We start from the raw sequence: 16,350 nt of genomic DNA, 5'->3' as shown, positions 1-16,350 counted from the left end.
TTCGGCCTTTTAAGGCCGGATTCGTGGCCGTTTAGGGGGGACGAGGGTTTTGGGTTTTGTGGTTTTGGGGGCGTTACGGTTGCGGGAAAGGGAGGGGGGGTTCAGGTGGGTTGGGGGTGGTGGTGCGACACGGGTGGTGGTTTCGGGGAGGGCTGTGGTGAGTTGGGGGGAAGGCGGCAGTGGCGGGGGGGGGGGGGTGGTGCTGTGGTGGTGGCTGGGTAGTTTTAGGTTTTTATTTTTTTTTCTTTTTTTTTTTAATTTTTTTGGCCAATAATAACACAACACGTGGCTTATAGACCCACTTAACGGATTCCTAAACAGAATCAGTTAAGTGGTGGTAATACCAAATTTGTAGAAATTTATCTAGTGTTAAAATCCTTTTTTTTTATGGGGGTGTTAAAATCAATTTTTGCGTTTTTGTGAGGTGTTAAAATCTAAAATTTCCTTTATTTTATTAATGAAATTTCAGCTTTTAATTAAATTATTTACTTTAAATTTATTTTATTAAAGCAATGAAAACCGAAAAAATTAATTTTCCAGAAATTTTTCGAGTACGGAAGTCGAAAATTTTCCAAAAAACACCGAAACATTCCCAGAATTTAACTGTGAATTGGCGTCACTTATCTGCGACTGGCGCCGGCCACGGCAGTCTGTTGTCAGGCGACGGTGTCGTCGGCTGGCGCTGATGTTCATCGGCTGGTGCTAACGCTCAACTACTGGCGCTGGAACGATTTCCGTGACGCCGATATTTTGTCGATCTTCTGTCGAAAATGTTTAATTAATTCTGGGGCGCGAGATTTTTTAAAAAATAAAGTGGCCGCACCTGTAAAGGGTTGCCTACGTATCCTTTCTTAAGGAATCAGGCCAAACGTAGCTCTCTTGAGTATCCTACTCAAGTAATTATGGGTAGTATTTCTTAAGTTGGTCAAGATTTGTCACGTTCGAGAACTCATTGCCATCCATATCAGTTAGTTTTGTTGCACCTCCTGACAGGATTGTTTTGACAATGTAGGGTCCAGACCAATTAGGTCTAAATTTACCCCTTGGATCTAAAACATTTTTCCTTAATGCTTTCAACACCTAGTCTCCTACTTTGATGTTTCTTGTCTTGACCTTCTTATTAAAATGTCTAGCCATACGAGTTTGATAACACTGAGTGTGATGTAGAGCTTCTAGTCGCTTTTCATCGAGTAGAATTAGCTCTTCATATCTTTCCCTAGTCCATTCGACTTCATCAAGTTTACTCTCTAATGCAATGCGTAGAGATGGAATTTCTAGTTCGACAGGTTGTACGGCATCCATTCCATATACCAAGGAAAATGGCGTATTTCCTGTTGATGCGCGAATTGACGTGCGGTAACCCCACAATGCAAAGTGAAGTTTGTCAGGCCAATCTTTATAATTTTTCGTCATTTTTTTTTATGATAGTCTTTAAATTTTTATTAGCTGCCTCGACTGCTCCATTTGCTTGAGGCCTATAAGGGGAAGAATGATGGTTTTGAATGCCATATTTTTGTAACAATTCTTCACATTCGGCTTGAAAGTGAGTTCCATTGTCACTTATCATTTCATGTGGGACTCCGTATCGAAAAATAATATTTCTCTCGATAAAGAGTGCTACATGTTTTGCAGTGAGTTTAGCGTATGATTGCGCTTCAACCAACTTTGTGAAGTAATCAATTACTACTAGGATATATTCGTGGCCTCCTGTTCCTGGGGGAGTGATTTTGCCGATGATGTCTATTCCCCATGTAGAGAATGGCCATGGTGACGTGTAGGTGTAGAGCAAGGATGGAGGAACGTGTTGTAAATTGGCATAGATTTGGCACTTAGGGCATCTTTTTACGTATTAATGGCAATCCCTATTCATTGTAGTCCAATAATATCCTTCTCGCATTATCTTTTGGACTAACATCTTGCCATTTATGTGGGTGCCACAGATTCCTTCGTGGACTATTCTCATTGCTCTTTGTGCATCCTTTTTTCCTACACATAAAAGAGCTCGCCCCTTAGGTACCCTTTTATGTAGCTCGTTGTCTATGAGTACATATTGGGAACCCAAGAGTCTTAAAGCTCGTTTTGCTCTTTTGTCAGCTTGGGGAGGGTATTCTCCTTGGGTGACATAATGTAGTATGTCCGTGTACCACGGTTCTTCTTCTTCTTCTTCTTCTTCTTCGTCTTGGACTACTTCGTCATCTTCTATAGCCTGGATGTATGCTGGTTTGTGCATTTTCTCTATAGTTAGAGGCATTTGCTCGATTTCCGTGGGAATCCTTACCATCGAGGCTAGTCTTGCCAAGGCATCAACAAATTGATTTTCTTCCCTAGGTAGATATGTGTATTCTACCTTCTCTAACTGATCGGTAAGAGTTTCCAGATAGGTTTGGTAAGGGGCAAGACTTTCACTCCTTACTTTCCACCTTTTAGATATTTGATTGATAATTAAAGAAGAGTCTCCGAATATCCTTAAATTTTTTATTCCCAATGCCAAAGCTGTTTCAAGGCCTACCACACATGCTTCATATTCAGCAGCATTGTTGGTAACGTCGAAATCAAGCTTTATGGAGATTGGAACATGCTCTTATTTAGGTGATACTAGTAATACTCCAATGCCACATCCCTTTTGGTTTGAGGCTCCGTCGAAGTACAAGGTCCAAGTATCATCTTCAGTAACCATTAAGTCTTCATCTGGAAATTCATTGTCTTGTATTGGCGTCGAGTCTTCTATTGGAAAGTCTGTTAGAAAGTCTGACACCACAGATCCTTTAATAGCTTTTTGCGGCATAAACCGTACATCAAACTGGGCTAAATGGACTATCCATCTCGATATGCGTCCATTAAGTGTATATATCTCAAATAGATACTTGAGTGGATCTAATTGGGAGACTACAAAGACGGTATGCACTAGCATGTAATGTCTTAACTTTGTTGTGGCCCACACCAAGGCGAGGCACAACTTCTCAAGTGGTGTATAACGTGCTTCATATTCGAGCATTTTCTTGCTTAGATAGTAGATTGCGTTTTCTTTGCCTTCTACTTCTTGTGCTAGCATAGCTCCCATTGTCTCTTTAGTAACGGTCAAATATAACCTAAGAGGTATTCCGGGAAGTGCTGGTGCTAATACGGGAGGATTTGCGAGATAGGCTTTGATCTTTTCAAAGGCTTTTTGACACTCGTCATCCCATATCACTGGTACATTCTTCTTAAGCTTTTTGAAGATCGGTTCACATATCGTCGTCAATTTTGATGTGAACCTACTTATGTATTGCAACCGGCCAATAAATCCTCGAATCTGTTTCTCGGTTTTAGGCGGTGGCATTGACATGATTGCTTTGATCTTGGTTGGGTCTATCTCTATTCCTCTAGAGCTTATGACATAACCCAAAAGCTTGCCTGAGGTGACTCCAAAAGCACACTTAGATGGGTTCAACCTCATATTATATTTTCTTAGCCTTTCGAAAAATTTCCTTAAGGCTACTTGGTGGCCTGGACGGTCTTTTAATTTTACAATCATGTCGTCGACATATACTTCAACTTCTTTATGCATCATGTCATGGAGTAAAGCAGTTGCTGCACGTTGGTAGGTAGCACCCGCGTTTTTCAACTCTAATGGCATTACCGTGTAGCAGTAAGTGCCCCATGGTGTTATAAAAGTTGTTTTCTCCATGTCTTCTTCTGCCATGAGAATCTGATTGTAACCTGCGTATCCGTCCATGAATGAGAGAAGCGCGTGATTTGCCGTGTAAAGGGAAGTCGTCCTTCGGACTTGCCTTATTTAGATCTCGATAGTCGACACACATTCTTATCCTTCCATATTTTTTCGGAACTGGGACGACGTTGGCGACCCATTCGGGGTATTTAGATACCTTGATGAAACCTGCAGTTATTTGTTTTTGAACTTCTTCTTTTATTTTAAGAGCTACGTCGGGTTTCATTCGACGTAACTTTTGTTTTACAGGTTTCATTTCTGGAATTAGTGGTATAGTGTGTTGGGATATTTCTCTATTAATGCCTGGCATATCTTCGTATGACCAAGCAAATACATCGATAAATTCTTTAAGTAAGTTAATTAAATCGGTTCTTTCTTGTTCGTTAAGTGTTAGTCCGATTTTAACTTCTCTTTTATTGGTTGAATCATTTGAGATATCAACCGTCTCAGTTTCTTCAATTATCGGTGTTTTCTTTTCGAGTGTTTCCATTGCTTTAATAATTTCTTTGTCTTTTTCATTGTTAGTTAAGCAATGCTCGTCATCTTTGGTTAGAGAAGAACACAAGAAATAAGGAGAAGAAGAAATATTATTATACTCTGAGATCATTACATCAAAGAGTGATATGTCCTTAGGGACTTGATCACTAACTATTCTAGGAGAAGAAATAGAGGGGGGAGGTGCTACTACTGAAGACCTAGATGACTCTATAGGGAGAGACTCCGACTCAGACGACTCTTCAAACATTGGTCCTTGACCTGTCGTGATGGATATTTTTCTTCCACTTGGAGTAGTCACCTTGATAGTCATGCGCCACCCTTGTAGTGGTCTTTCAGCTGGAGTGATTAGCTTCGAGGGATTCAAGCTTTCGCTTTGTAGGACTGTTTGAATGAGCGAGGAGTTATCCTCTTTATAAGTTGGCTCATTCTTTTCTCGCCCAAATAGTAATCCCATGACGTTAAAGTCAAAGCATGGGGGTGCTTTCTCCTTATGGACAGGAGTTGGGATTTCATCTGTGAAATAACAATCCAAGAAAATCTCAAATCCCGGTTGCCTTATGCCGTTTACAACAAATGGCTTGGGAAATTCATGGCATGGATAGTCCTCTCCTTCTTTTATAAATTGACCATTCAGTGTAAGAGGATACTGATCCATTGGGATTACTTTCTTTTGAGTGCGAGCGTCTCTACGTGCCTTTGATTTTTCTTGGGCTCGCTTGAGATCTTTCCGAGTCGGTTCGAAACCAAGTCCGAAAGTGTCTAACTTAGGGAGGCCAGGTGACTCCAGCGGTTTTGCTATTCCTTTCTTCTTTCCTAGGGTCATCCCAGGGAAATGTCCTTGTTTCTTCGGAATAGCATTTACAACCATGTTGGAATGGGGGTCATGGCAGAGAGGGGTCCTTTCATCCTCCTGGATTAAGGAGACCTCTTCGTTAAAGCCCCATAAGTCTTCATCATCCTTGTCGTGCTCCACATTAATTATTGGATTTTCTATAGACTTGATCCTCATAGGCGAAGCATCGATGGTGATAGGAATTCCCCCAACTATAGCTTTTACTTGTTGGTGGAGAGATGAGGGGACGACCTTTAGGTCATGAAGCCAAGGGCGTCCCAACAGTAGATTGAATGAAGCTTTAATGTCTACCACTTGGAAAGTAGTAGCATGTTCTATTGCTCCCGCCGTTATATTCATGGTAATTTTACCAAGAGCTTGACGACCAGTGTTGTCGTAGGCCATGGTAATTCTCCTGGATCTTGTGAGGACATCTATCGATGAGTCTTCTTCAGCCCAAAAGTCATCCATGGTGTATGACACAGACGGTGGAGATCCTACTATATCTTTTAAGTAGACATCTTCTTCATCACTATCCCAAACTCCATTAATGCTTCCATCATTTTCTTGTGGAACTTGGACTAGTTTCTTTTCATCAATCATTTTCTGAATTAAATCCTTAAATTTAAAACAGTTTTCGATAGTGTGACCCCCTGATTGATGATACTGACAGTAATATCTATCTGTCCTTTTCAATGATTCGAATGGTCTTGGTTTGAGAGGTTTGATCTCGCCACTCTCGGAGAGCATTTCAAACATTTGTACATATGGGATCCCAATTGGAGTGTAGATTCTATTACTCTTCTTGGGTTTTTCAGTGACTTGTAAAGGAAAACGCTTTGCCTCATAAGTCGTTCCCATGGGTGTGAATTCTCTCTTAGGTACATCTTTTGGGAGTGAAATCTCGTCATATTTCAGCTGAAGTCCCTTTATAGCCTTGAGAGCTTCACGTAGCAAATGCGATCCTTCCATCATAGACAGTGCGAGCAATTGTATATCTTCTTTACTTGCCGGTTCTGGAAGGCTATCCGTGGCGTCGAAGAAGATCTCCTCGTCTTCTTCAATGGCATGGATTTCTTTGACAGGTTTAATGAGAGACGAGGGATCAACCTCGTTTTCCTCATCAGAGATAGCCAAGGCATGAGCGAGAGGTGCATTATCAATACTTGGCTTCTTACTGGCAGGGGGCAATGGTAGCTTGTTGTTGTTGATTTAGTCTTGGATAGCTTCCTTAAGCTTCCAACAGTTTTCGGTGAAATGACCCCTACCTTGGTGGTACTTGCAGTGTGAATTGGGGTTCCAATTAGCCGACCTCTTTCCGACTGGTGGGTCCCCAAATGTTCTAATAGGAGTTATAAGACCTTTTGCATTTAATCGATCAAATGCGGTGTCATAACTCATGCCAATAGGAGTAAAGTTCCTCCTAAATAGTTTATTTTATCTTTGATTGTTCATAATAAGGACTTCACCTAAATTAAAAGTGCTAACGTTGTTTGAGTGGGTGGTTTTGGAAGAAGAAGGATTGTCGTTCTTCTTTCCTTTCCATTCACTATTGGAGTTATTGTTGGCAGCTTTTAACTTCGTCAGGTCGTCTTCAATATTGATTCCAATGTCATAGACGGCCTTGAAGGTATGGAGATTGTTTTGATACTTGAGATGCTTGGAGTATTTTTCTTGAAGGTTTTTTATGAACAACCTTACAAACTCTTTTTCACTTGGCACCTCAATCATCTTAGCTGAGGTTTCTCTCCATTTGTTAAGAAAGAGGTGAAGCCTTCGTTATCTTTCTGCTTGAGGATTTCAAGTTCCCTATGTTCAGTCTCAACTTGAATGTTGCACTTGTATCTATCAACGAAAGCGTTTGCTATGGACTCCCAGGTAGAGGTATTTTCTTTCTCGAGAGAAAAGAACCATTGTTGGCAAACGGTCTCGAGAGATAGTGAGAACAGAGAGGGGAAAACCTTCTTATCGATACCCTTAATACTCATTATTGTCTCGAAGGCTCTTAAATGAAAATAAGGGATGTCAGTTGCTTTGAATTTCGGGATGTCGTTGGCATTGAACTTCGGCGGAAGAAGATCTTTGTCCACCGAGACCCTTTGTGAACTAATCCCTTGAAACTTGTAGTCGCTAGATAGCTTGCTTAGACTCTCTTGCATGAGGTTCATCTGTTGTTGCTTCACGGGATCATCAATCTTAAGTGCGAGGAGCTTCAGTGTCTCAGTCACGGTAACCAATTGGTTCCTAAGCTCATTGACTTCCTCTTGTGTTTCCATTATTGTCCTAGCTTTCCTCTTACGAGCTATAGGTTTGTCAAAAAGTTGGACTTGTACGAAAAGGCTAGGTTATCTTTGATTAACCGTCCTTCCTTTCTTGACCACACACTGTAATTTAAACCATTTTGCGTTTTAATTACTTGACTCGAATCGACTTGACTTTACGGTTTTTAAAAAGGGAAAAAATTAAAAAATAAAAAATGGGTGCATATTTTAGGCAAAAATAATGTGTACATTTTTAGGGAACTAAGTATAGTTTTTAAATTGGAAGATTAATATCCGACTTACCCCCCTAAAAAAATGACGGAAAAAAAAACGCGCATACAAGACTCTCTTAGACATGGTCAAAGTGTGTGTATTGGTGTGTGCGTTGAGTGTAAGTGACATATTTGAACTTTTGTGTAAGACCATGGGACTTAGTGCCTAGACTCAATTAATGACTCGACAAAGTGTTATTGACAGTAAATCTAACCAAATTAAATAGAAAACTGGTTAATTAGACACTAGGTGATGACTCGATCAGTAATCCGAACTGTCGGCAAAACGATAGGACTGGCATCGCACTGTGTAGTGTAGCGCTAGACGACAGAGCTGTCGCCAGGCGTCGCACTCCACAGAGTGGCGCTACAGCTCATATTTTGGCGCCAATGCTGGAAATTCAATCTGAGACTGTTTTCGGTGTTATTGATCAACAGGGGTATGCCTAAAGTCGTACTAGGTCAATTCTGATTAAAATATTAGACTTTATTTACTCAAATTAATTAATCAATTAATTAATTTGGCAAAGTTCTTTAAGTCATTAATTTATTAAATCTCAAACACAAGTGAAACAAATGGTTAAGAAAACATATATATGCACAACAAATAATGCACAATTAGTCAAGTAGGCACAATATGATGCAATGAGTTTGCAACCTAACCATGGCTCTAGTTCTCTAAAGTTCGGGATATGGTTTAGTCAATAGAGGGTCCATGGTTTATTGTCCGGATGCGTACTTTCAACTTTATGATTGTATTCCTGGCCGCGCGGAAGCCTTACCGTAAATGGTTGGCGCGAGTGGATGGGACACCGCGAGTTTTAGAAAAAACTCGCTTCCATGGTTTGGTGAATTTAACATTCTCGGATGTACCCTTTGTTGCTTAGAGCGTTCAATCAGGTAGATGGAGCATGAATTCCCAGAGGGTTATGTCCATATGTAGAACACATATGGTGTAGACACCCATTTGTGTCTCCCCAAAACCAAACCCAGTGATGAGTACCTTTCACGTCGAATCATAATCGAATGAAACGAAAGTGTGGAAAGTCTAGTGTTGCGGAAAGTTTTAATTTCTTTTCTCTTCTTTCTGTTTTTGAAAACTTTATTTTAAGAAAACAGCCAATCCAGTTTGGTTGGTCCATGATATGGGTCCAATAGTAGTGTAGTTGGATGAGGCTTGCAAAGACCTTTCCAACGATATATTATAAGCCCAATTCCGATGAATATTGAGGAAGTTATGGCCAATTTACTAAACTGGGCCCGGTTTGAGCTTTATGTACGGCCCAATGATCTTGGGGAGGGCCTAATATGATTTATCATTCCTAATGCAATTAGAAATGGTTTTGGTCTTCTAGATTCTTCTACAAGGTTCTTTTTATTCCTAATTCAATTAGCAATGATAAATTGACTTTTGTTGACTTTTCAGAGTTTTAATCAAAATCAAATAGCATTTGTTAGGAAATTATATTATTTTATCCTCCAGTACGGTAAACTTATCGGATTTTCGAAAACGCGTTAGAATCAGGCTTGGCGCCTAACCCCAGGCCTTGGCGCCTGGAACCAGGCCTGGCGCCTGGCGCTAGTGCTGGTGCCTGGCGCTAGCTAGCCAGGGTTGGCGCCAGCTCTGTTTTCTGAGCGTCAGACTCTGTTTTGTCTAATTTATCTTTTTAGCTGATTTTCTCTATAAATATCGTATTAAACTCCATTTTCATTCACCAATTGTTTTCATTCATCATCTACATTCATTCATTCATCAATTCTCATCATTCACAAGTTCTGCAATCAGTTTTAATTAGCATTCTTTCATTCATTCATCTTCTTTCTCTTTTTCTAAATAAACTTTGCTTTTCCCATACAAAATTCCGCATTCGCAAGATCTTGAAACACCTAGCCATATTCGAAGTTGCCTTCGGCCTAGACGTGAAAGGTTTAATTTCTGAGGGTTTGGTCCCAAATCTCTCTTTCAATTATTTAATTTAATTGTTTTGATTATTATTTTCCTTGAAGTTACTAACGTGTGTATTTTGTTATTAGAAAGAGGTACGAGGCATCAAAGTAAGTACTTTATGTTTTTATTTATGTTATGATGTAGAAATCATGTTTATATTGTTCTTATGATATTCCTAGTATCATGTCTAGGGTATTTTTAATGTTAAATATGATTGTTACGATGCTTGCTATGTTTTTCCTAATATTTATGATTGTTAGTATCATGTTAGGGCTAAAGATTTGATTTTTATTGTTTAGTGACATGCTAGGGTTTGTTATTAATCTTGTTAGTATCATGCCTAGGATCTAGCTATTTTTATTATGCTTTAATATTAACATGGACATGATTATGATTATAATTGTTATAATTTATGATTATTATTATCTTGATGATGATTATAATTTTATTGTTGTGATGTTGATTATTATTATATTGCTTGATTATATTTATTGTTATTGCTTGATCACACCTTTTATGCGTGTTTAAAGGGAATTTGGTACTTGTAATCACGCTTAATAAGATAATTAATAATCTTGTTAGGGTTAATTTGATTATAATTCAAGTGATCGCCAATAATAGTTTATTTGTGCATTAAAATTCAACCAACATAGATAAACAGGTTTAGGGTTAAACCTATTGATTGCATGTTAATCAGAAAGCGCACATGAATACGATCAGAATAAAGTAGAGGCCTATTATTAGGCCTGGTTCAATCTCTTTTAGGTTGGATTTGTACCTTCATCCCCGAACCCTTATTTGGTTCATGACCTTATGGAGTTTACGATCTCTTGGATCCTTAAGGGGTGTAACCTTCACCTCGTGAACGGTTTACAAGTTCCTAAAAAAACTTGTTGGCGACTCTTTTGCTCTATCTTCTTCCCTTTTGGACGCCACCGTACTTTAGTGTATGATCACAGTGGGGTTCAAGCTAGTGGGATTTTAAAGGCTTGAAATTATTCCCTACAGTTTTTGGCGACTCCGCTGGGGAGGATTTCTATTTTAATTCCTGAATTTGTTTCGGCAATGATTTAGAATGAGTGGATGAGACTCGAAAAGTTCTAAGTGTTTCATGTGCGTAATTTTGATTAACATTATTGTCATATGCATAAAAAAGATCTCATTGGAAAGACCATCCGTAATGAGTTAAAAACATAGGATTTTACATGTAGGAAATTTGAGGAATGTCTTTCACAACTAGGACTGAAATAACACCGCGCGAAACTGGAAAATTTTGTTGAGCACAGAAAGCTGCTGAGGCATGTGGGAAGTAGCGTCAGGGGCCAGAGCTTGGTGCCAGACTTTTAGCCGTAGCGCCAGACGCCTGTATTGGCACCAGGCGCTACAGTTAAAACCTGGCGCCAGTCTCTGTTTTTTGGCGCCAATTTCCCCCAATACCGAGCCAGAAATATGCGTTCTAATTTCGACCGGTTTTTCGTATTGTTTGCTCGATCCTACTTCCTGATTGAATTTTTTCTCACTTTTCTGAAACCCATATGTGTTCTACATATGAACATAACCCTCTGGGAATTCATGCTCCATATACCCGATTGAACGCTCCGTGCAACAAAGGGTACATCCGAGATGTTGAATTCACCAAACCATGGAAGCGAGTTTTTTCTAAAACTCGCGGTGTCCCATCCACTCGCGCCAACCCTTCACGATTAGGCTTCCGCGCGGTGCATCCGGACAATTAACCATGGACCCTTTTGACTAAACCATATCCCGAACTTTAGAGAACTAGAGCCATGGTTAGGTTGCGAACTCATTGCATCATATTGTGCCTACTTGACTAATTGTGCATTATTTGTTGTGCCTATATATTCTATGTTTCTCTTAACCGTTTGTTGACTTGTGTTGAGACTAAATAAATTAATGACTTAAAGAACTTTGCCTGATTAATTAATTAATTAATTAATTTGAGTCAATAAAGTCTATTTTTTTAATCAGAATTGACCTAGTACGACCTTAGGCATACCCCAGTTGACTAGTAACACCGAAAACAGTCCCAGACCGAAGCTCCAATATTGGCGCCAAGGTCTGAGCTGTAGCGCCACACTATGGAGTGTAGCGCCTGACGACAGTTCTGTCGCCTGGCGCCAAGCTCCACAGTGTGACGCCAGTCCTGTCGCTTGGCCGACAGTTTGGATTATTGGTCGAGTCATCACCTAGGGTCTAATTAATCAGTCTTCTGTTTAATTCGGTTAATTTTGCTGTCAATAATGTTTAATTGAATCAATGATCAAGTTTAGGCACTAAGTCCCATGGTCTTACACAAGAGTCCAAGCATGTCACTTACACTCAACGCACACACCAATACACATACTTTGACCATGATTAAGTGAGTCGTGTGTGCGCGTTTTTTTCCGTCATTTTTATAGGGGGGTAAGTCGGATATTAATCCTCCAATAAACATAATAATACTTAGTTCCCTAAAAATATGTACATTATTTTTGCCAGAAATATGCACCCTTTTCTTTTTCTTTTTTCCCTTAAAATAAACCATAAAGTCAAGATGATTCGAGTCAAATAATTAAAACGCAAAATGGTTTAATTTACAGCGCGTGGTCAAGAAAGGAAGGACGATTAATCAAAGACGACCTCTTCGTACAATTCCAACTTTTCGACAAACCTATAGCTCGCAAGAGAAAAGCTAAGGCTATAATGGCAACTCAAGAAGAAGTCAATGATCTTAAGAACCAACTGGCTACTGTGACTGAGACACTGAAGCTTCTCGCACTTAGGATTGATGATCCCATGAAGCAACAACAAATGGACCTCATGCAAGAGAGTTTTAAGCAAGTTGTCCAGCGACTACAAGTTTCAAGAGCTTCCGTCACAAGGGGTCTCGGTGGACAAAGATCTTCTTCCGCAGAAGTTCAACGCCAACGACATCCCAAAATTCAGAGCAATTGACAACCCTTACTTTCATTTAAGAGCATTCGAAACCATAATGAGTATCAAGGGTATCGATAAGAAGGTCTTTCCTTCTCTTTTCTCACTATCTCTCGAGACCGTTTGCCAACAATGGTTCTTTTCTCTCGAGAAAGAAAAGACCTCTACCTGGGAGTCTATAGAAAACGCTTTCGTAGATAGGTACAAGTGCAACATTAAAGTCGAGACTGACCATAGAGAACTTGAAATCCTTAAACAAAAAGAGAATGAAGGCTTCACCTCTTTATTTAACAAGTGGAGAGAAACCTCAGCTAAGATGATTGAGGTGCCAAGTGAAAAAGAGTCTGTGAGACTGTTTATCAAGAATATCCAAGAAAAATATTCCAAGCATCTTAAATATCAAAATAATCTCCATACCTTCAAGGCCGTTTATGACATTGGGATCAATATTGAAGATGACTTGGCTAAGTCAAAAGCTGCCAACAATAACTCCAACAGTGGCTGGAAAGGAAAGAAGAAAGACAATCCTTTTTCTTCCAAAACCGCCCACTCAAATAATGTTAGCACCTTTAATTTAGGAGAAGCTCTTGCCATGAACAACCAAGGATAGAAGAAACCATTTAGGAGGAACTTCACTCCTATCGGCATGAGTTATGACACCGCATTTGATCGATTAAATGCAAAAGGTCTTATAACTCCTATTGGACCATTTGGGGACCCACCAGTTGAGAAGAGGTCGGTTAACTGGAACCCCAACGCACACTGCAAGTATCACCAAGGTAGGGGCCATTCCACTGAAAGCTGTTGGAAGCTTAAGGAAGCTATCCAAGACCTGATCGACAACAACAAACTGTCGTTGCCCCCTGCCAGTAAGAAGCCAAGCATCGACAATGCACCTCTAGCTCATACCCTAGCTATCTCCGATGAAGAAAACGAGGCTGACCCCTCATCTCTCATTAGACCTGTCAAAGAAATTAGTGCCATAGAAAAAGAAGAAGAGATCTTTTTCGATGTCAAGGATAGTCTTCTAGAACCGGCGAATAAGGAAGATATATAATTGCTCACACTGTCTATGAAGGAGGCATCGCAATTACTACATGAAGCTCTCAAAGTTATGAACGAACTCCATAAGAAATATGATAAACTTCCACCTCCAAAAGAAGAACCTAAAAGAGAATTCACACCAGTAAGAACGACTTATGAGGCAAAGCACTTTCCCTTACAAGTCACTGAAAAACCCAAGAAGAGAAATAGAATCTTCACTCCAATTGGGATCCCATATGCGCAAATGTTCGAAATGATCTCCGAGAGTGGCGAGGTCAAACCTCTCGAACCGAGACCATTCAAGTCATTAAAAAGGACAGATAGATATTACTGTCAGTATCATCAATCAGGGGGTCACACTATAGAAAACTGTTTCAAATTCAAGGATTTGGTACAGAAAATGATTGATGAAAAGAAACTAGTCCAAGTTCAACAAGAAGAGGATACAACCATTAATGGAGTTTGGGACAGTGATGAAGAAGATGTCTATCTAAAGGATATAGTAGGACCTTCACCTTCTGTGTCATACACCACAGATGACATTTGGGCTGAAGAAGATTCATCAATAGATGTCCTCACAAGATCTGGGAGAATGCAACCTCCCGTTTCAACACAACCTATGCCAACAGTACATCAAGTTCCCATACCTATTATCGAAGACAACGACATTGTTAAGTAGTTTAAGAAGACAAAAGTTGAGATGAATGTGTGGAAACTTCTTGCAACATCTCGAGAGCATAGGTTGGCCGTAATGAACGCCTTGGATAAAATCGGGATAGATTCCGACACTACTCCTAAGGGACTAGCCAACTTCCTCACAAGTGACCTTCCTAGTCCGATTAATTTGATCACCTTTTCTGACAAAGATTTACCCCCAGAAGGTGACAAACATTACAAGGCATTAAACCTCACAGTAGTCTGCAAAAGGATGAATGTTCATATGACTCTTGTAGACAATGGATCGGCTATCAATGTCTGTCCACTTAGAACTGCGAGGATGCTCGGCATAAGGGACGAAGATTTAACTCTGTCCACACAAGGAATAAGGGCCGACGACAACACTCGTCGTCAAGCTCTTGGCAAGATTACCCTAAATGTAACGGCAGGAGCAATAGAACATGCTACTACTTTCCAAGTAGTGGACATCAAAGCTTCATTCAACTTATTGTTGGGACGCCCTTGACTTCATGATCTAAAATTCGTCCCTTCATCTCTCCACCAACAAGTGAAAGCTATAGTTGGAGGAATTCCAATCACCATCGATGCTTCGTCGATGAGAATTAAATCCATAGAGAATCCAATCATTAATGTGGAGCACGACGAGGATGATAAAGACTTATGGGGATTTAACGAAGAAGTCTCCTTAATCCACGAGGATGAAAGGACATCTCTTTGCCATGACCCCCATTCCAACATGACTGTCAACGCCATGCTGAAGAAACAAGGACACTGTCCTGGCCTAGGATGACTTTAGGAAAGAAGAAAGGAATGGCAAAACCGCTGGAGTCACCTGGCTTCCCTAAGTTAGATACTTTCAGACTTGGTTTTGAACCGACTCGGAAGGATCTCAAGCGAGCCCAGGACAAGTTGAAAACACGTAGGGAAGCTCGCATTCAAAAGAAAGCAATTCTAATGGATCAGTACCCTCTTACGCTTAATGGTCAGTTCATAAAAGAAGGAGAGGATTATCCATGCCATGAATTTCCCGAGCCATTTGTTGTAAACGGCATAAGACAACCGAGATTCGAGATTTTCTTGGATTGCTACTTCACTGATGAAATCCCAACTCTCATCCATAAGGAGAAAGCACCCCCATGCTTTGACTTCAACGTCATGGAATTACTTTTTGGGAGAGAAAAGAATGAGCCAACTTATGAAGAACATAACTCCTCGCTCATTCAAACAGTCCTACAAAGTGAAAGCTTCGACCCTTCGAAGCTAATTACTCCAGCCGAAGGCTCACTACAAGGATGGCGCAAGACTATCAAAGTGACTACTCCAAGCGGAAGGAAGATATCAATCACGACAGGGCAGGGACCGATGTTTGAAGAGTCGTCTGAGTCAGAGTCTGAGTCAGAGTCTTTCCCTTTAGAGTCTTCTAAGTCTTTAGTAGTAACACCTCCCCCTCCTATTTATTCTCCTAGGATAGTTAGTGATCCAGTCCCTGAGGACATAACACTCTTTGATGTAATGATCTCAGAGTATAATAACATTTCTCATTCTCCTTACTTCTTGTGTTCTTCCCTAACCCAAGATGACGAGCATTGCTTAGCTAACGATGAAACGGTTTGATGTATCCATTTTATATAGTATTTTACCCCCGTCCCTTGGTCATAATTAGTAGTGTTTTTGGCTCTTTAGAGCCACTTTTATTACTAATTGGTGTTTTCTAGTGTTTTCGTAGATTTGGTTGACTTTTGCAGGGATTTATGCTTTTGGAGTATTTTCCCGAGATATTTAGGAGCAATCACGAGCACTGGAGAAGCACGACCAGATTTTATAGCCCAGGGCCGGTTGGAGCCATCGAACCGGTGATTAAGGGCTCGGTAGAGGTGATACCGGGGCGTTTGGACCGAGTATTCAAGACCCAAAGAGGAAACCCAGATTGGCCCGAAGAATTAGAGCCCAATCGAAGTCCAAATATTGGCCCAAATGATCCGCCCGACCAAAAAGGCTGGCGCCCGGAGGCGCGCCTGGTGACGCGCCCGGCCGGGCGCGAGATAGCTATTAAAGATAAAAAGGCGCGCCCGATCGGGCGGTGCCTCGCCTGATCGGGCGCGTGTTTATCTAGGAAACAATTAGAGTCGTTTTAATTTGTTTTAGTTTAGGATTTTTGTACGGAGTATAAATAC

Source organism: Chenopodium album, chromosome 7 (assembly GCF_948465745.1).
Source record: "Chenopodium album chromosome 7, dcCheAlbu1.1, whole genome shotgun sequence".
NCBI lineage: Eukaryota > Viridiplantae > Streptophyta > Magnoliopsida > Caryophyllales > Amaranthaceae > Chenopodium > Chenopodium album.
Note: the sequence above shows the minus strand (reverse complement) of the source record.